Below are 4,687 nucleotides of genomic sequence, written 5' to 3'. Positions count from 1 at the left end.
TAGTTCGATCACACAAAATTTTTTGAAATTTTAGATCACAGTTTCCAAGTGTATTAAACTTTCCTTTCAAATAAATATACAAAAATATGTGATTACTATTTTAAATATTTTCTTGGAGTGCATCAAAGGACATAGCGAAGTCTGCAGGATGGGGAAGAGGTGCGTTCTGCTCACTGAGCATTGAGCATAAAAAAATGCCTCGTTGTTGTTGCTGCTGCCATTGTTGTTGTTGCGTGGGTGAATGCTTTAACAAACAACAGAAGCTGCCGTTTCCCGTTTTGTTGATGAAATAAAATCCGCCTTTTGTGCATTTAATTTTTAGAATGCCCCAGACAAAAGCGCAGGCAACAACAAAGGGCGTATCCAAAAATTAAACGCAAACAACCTCACCCACAACAATGGCACTGAATTCACAATGGCCAGAAGGACACTCTGTGAATAACCTAGCCGCTTGCCGTTCCAGTTACCGTTGCTGCTGTTGCTGTTGTTGTTCCTGTTGTTGTTGCTGTTAGTTGTCATCTAACAAAAGGACACCAACTGCAGCCAGCGTGCAATTTGATGCCCTCTTCTCTAAAAAGAAAAGGGGTTGAACCCCTTTCGTTTCTCTTGATTTCGCAGACGCGATCGAAGAATGTTGAATGTGGACGAAGGCGACTTAATTATTGGCACGCGTTGCAATTTTTCGCATTGAACTCAGCGGCGCCACGTGGCGTATGCACAACCTCAGACCGCAACAATGCCACAACAACAACCAACCAACAACAACGTCAACAGCGTTACACAAATTATAGTCAAACACCTCAATTATCAGATTTAAGCAGAAGAGTGAATGTAGTAGTGGGTACTTAAATAAATCATAGCTATATGTGCTATATCCCTCGACAATCATATAATCATTGCTCAGCTAAAGAGAAAAAATTAAGAACCTGCGAATTAGACAAAAATGCAAAGTCAAAAGTTTAATATATTGTTGATGTTATACGAATTCAATTAATAATATTTTAGTTTCAGTGTGTGAAAAATAATTTTTTGGATGGCGCCAGAAAAGCTCTGTAAAAATTACAAATATGGACTTAGCAGAGATTCCTCTGTCATAGCCCTGTCCTTTCCATATCTATAGTTCCCTCTCATTCTTTTTCGATGCCAAAAGGACTTGGTTTCAATGCGAAAATAATTTCTTTATCCTTTTTATGTGCCCATTTGGCATGTGCCGTTATGCCAAGCCCAAAACTCAAGCTCAATGGCCTCCAGAGGGGGTGGTCGTGGCAGTGGGCGTGCCACATGGGAGAGGGGGCTGGTTGGTAGCAAGGAGCAACATCAACGACTTCGTCGCCGTTGCTTTTGTAATAACATCCCCCAAATGGGTCATTTGCGTATCCTCAAACAGCGAATAAAAATCAGTGAATAAGAAAAACAGGAAGTGTCGGAGGACATCCGCATGTTTGTTGTTGCCGTTCCGCAATTGTGTGAGTGTACGAGTGTGTGTGTGTGTGTGTATGTGTGTGGGCCATAAAAGAACCAGAGTGTTTGGGTCCCAATACTTTTGATTAAGAGTTCGACAACGTAACGCTGCTAATTGCAAACGACGCTCCGACGCACGATTTATGTCGTGACCGAAATGGTCATCGCAGTAGTTCTTATGCTTCCAGTATATACTTACATGCCTTCCGATCCGATCCCTCGTCACCAAGCCACCCCTCTCTCCTGCCTCCGCCACCTCCTGCTTCCTAGCTCTTGACCAAAAAGGGCAACCTCTAAATGGGCATGTCTACTAATTATCGCAGGGCGTGCTGCCTTGCATTGTGCTCCCGAGTGTCAGACTGTCTATCTGGGAAAAAGGTTTTTCGCTTTTCGGGCCATCGGGCAATCCCTTGCATCGAAGAGGAAATTTAAACCGAGGCCAAGTTGGCGGCGGGGTAGGATTAGATGCGAGGTCCATTGGAGTGTTATCGATGGAATTGGCTAGGGTTACCGAAACCTGATTACATTCGTTGTGGCCAATATGAAGCGGATTATGTGGGTTCTTGTTCAGGCCCGGGGTTGATCGGTTAAAGTCGCTGGGAATTGCGATAATCCCATTCATATTGCCTGTAATTAAAGGCATTCACATGATGGTACATCGGTGGTGAAGGGCCTCCAAAGGTCGCATTTCCTCCATCTGGCATTATTATAATCGATCTGGAAAGGAAATAATATAAAAACATAATTAGTGGGAAATGGTATTCAAAATGCTATATGCAAAATGCTATCTGTTATTTTTAAAATTCATTAAGAGTATTATTGGGAAAGCTAACAAAGATTTTTATGTCTGGTTTAAATGATTTTCCCATTGGCCAATCTCAGACGGCATTCGTTCGCATCTGGTATGCAAATCTCAAGAGCTATTGGCAAAATTAAACTTTCTAAACGCTGACATGTAATCCCCCGAGTTGGAGTCACCGTCTGCTGGTAATCCTTTTTTCGCAATTAACAACGCATACGCATGTCAACACAACAGCGGGCAGCCTGATGCTCATTCTCGTCCTCGTCCTCGTACTCACCCTGGTGCTCATCCTCTGAAGCCACAAGAACACTCAGACGAGTCAAGGAGCAGGAGAAGCTGCGCTACCCAGACACTACGCCACATAACCCAGCCGATCCCATACCCCTTCCACGTCTAGCTGGCCAAGATTAATGGGCGAGTTGCGTTCTGCTGCGGCGACTTATGGAAATTCATCATTATCTCGCAGCCAGCAGCTCTTCGGCTACAACTGGCTGGTTTAATGAGTTCCCGAGCGATGTTCAATCCAACTCATTAGCTGCACTTTTCCTGCTAGCCAAAAAGTGCAAATGTGTCTCCTGGATACTGTACTGTATATATATTATATATATATGTAAATCCACTGTATATGGACATGGTTTGCGGACTCGTGTGCGTATTTGTCATTGTCAACATGGCTGTAGAACATCGGAATCGGAGGAGCTGGTGGACTGGGACTGGGCGTTGGGAGATGGGAGTTGGGAAGCAGCTGCTCGGGCTTTCGGGCAGGTGATTAACATAAACGCCAAGTGTCATGTTTTGCACTTTACTAAGCATAGTTTTCCTTTTTCCTTCTTTTATTCGTTAGACTAGCAAATTGTGTGGATTCTGATGGCCGCTTTCCAGGGCAGTTTTCCTAATCCGGGGACTTGGCACGCGCTCCGAAAACTTTAAGCCATAAATCACGGCGCTTGCCAAACAAACAAGACCGCAACCGCAGACGGGCAAACAAAAATCGGAAAGGAGAAAAAAAAACGAAGTCCAAAGGACGAAGAATGAATCCTTGGCTGGTCCACGGTCCACATCCACCTTTGATAAATTCAAGAGCACGCACTTTTGATTTAGGCAAATCCCCACTCGGATATGTGAGACTATATCATGCATTGGCAGAAGTCAGCGGTTCGGATTGGAGTTGGGGTTGGTGCGAAAGAAATCTCCATAATATATGCCGGAACATATTCCGTACACAAATTGCAGCCAGCAAGGAGACCGGATACGGATTCCTGACCAGTCCGGATTCTGCTTCACAGGATTGCAATATTATAATTCAAATTTATGCAGCCACCAAGGAACCCTTTTCACACGCACTTTCTTATCGACAGCGAGCGATTGGGTGGCTTGGGTGGAGAAGTGTAGGAGTGGAAGGTTGGGTAGAGGTGGAAAAGGACATTCACTTTCTGGCAAATGGAAAACGAGAAGACTGGCGGCGGAAACGGAAATGAAGCCAAACGGAACAAGAAAAACAAATTTACAAAATGAAAATGCCAAACACTCACGATGGCGGGGGGGCTGCGGGTGGAAAAGCCAGCATCCCCACGGTATTCGTTTGGCGATTTGCCTGTCACAGGGTTCGCAGAATCCTCCACTTCCTTCTCGCTGCCCAAACTCCAATTCTCCTAACTCACCAAATATCGTTGCTGTCGCCGTGGCTGCCACTTGTTTTATTTATTGCTTTTTTAACCCTTTTTTTTTGGGACTCGACTCGAATCGCCGCCGCTTGTTATTCTGGATTTCCCCCCCGTCCTGACCAAATGAAATCGAACCGGCCCATTCCATTTCGCTCACTTGGGGGGCGAAAAAGTTTCCCTTTTGCAGCACGCAAACTGCAGTCGAACGGCCGCTTAATGAAGTTGCCTCCAAGTTCATTCGAAATGCATCGATTTCCTGGCCTCCGCTTTTATCCTAATGAAAAGAAAGTGAACTCGGCATCTGGGAAATTTGCATAAGCCTAGTAGCATTTAGGCAATCGGATAAAGGTCAATTGGATAGCTGGCATAGGAGCTTAGAAACAGTTCTCTAGTTTCTCTTTTGTTCTAACTCTAGCTCTAAATGAAATCTGAGAAAAAATATTAAACTCTTTTAACACATTGTCATTAATTTTTGTACATCTTTGAAAAACCTTGCATCATCAGCTTTAAGAAGGTCAATACCACAGCAATTTGAATTACGCTTTCCAGAGGTCATGTGTCATAAATCAAAACGTAAAGGTTTCGGTCAATTTGTGATTATTTTTCGCACTTCAGGCAAATAAATTGCCGCCAGATCTTTTGGGTACAATGTACGAGAGACCACAGAATTATGTTGACATTTTCGTTTATTTCGTCTGGCATTTGCGGTGTGCTCCAATCAGGCGAAGTGGTCAAGGCTCCCACCTGGTGCCGGCTAATC

General features: G+C 44.1%; 1 long non-coding RNA gene across 1 annotated transcript; it reads left to right on the top strand.

Annotated features, from left to right (window-relative positions):
• The first annotated feature begins 2,497 nt into the window (after positions 1 to 2,497).
• On the top strand, positions 2,498 to 4,391 carry lncRNA:CR45576 (long non-coding RNA:CR45576). Its single transcript, NR_125131.2, has 2 exons — positions 2,498 to 3,028; positions 3,108 to 4,391. It is a non-coding gene; the product is annotated as a long non-coding RNA:CR45576 (long non-coding RNA).
• The last annotated feature ends 296 nt before the right edge of the window (positions 4,392 to 4,687 follow it).

This window comes from Drosophila melanogaster, chromosome 3R (genome assembly GCF_000001215.4).
Source record: "Drosophila melanogaster chromosome 3R".
NCBI classification, from domain to species: domain Eukaryota; kingdom Metazoa; phylum Arthropoda; class Insecta; order Diptera; family Drosophilidae; genus Drosophila; species Drosophila melanogaster.
Note: the sequence above shows the minus strand (reverse complement) of the source record. Positions and strands in the feature narration are given on the sequence as shown.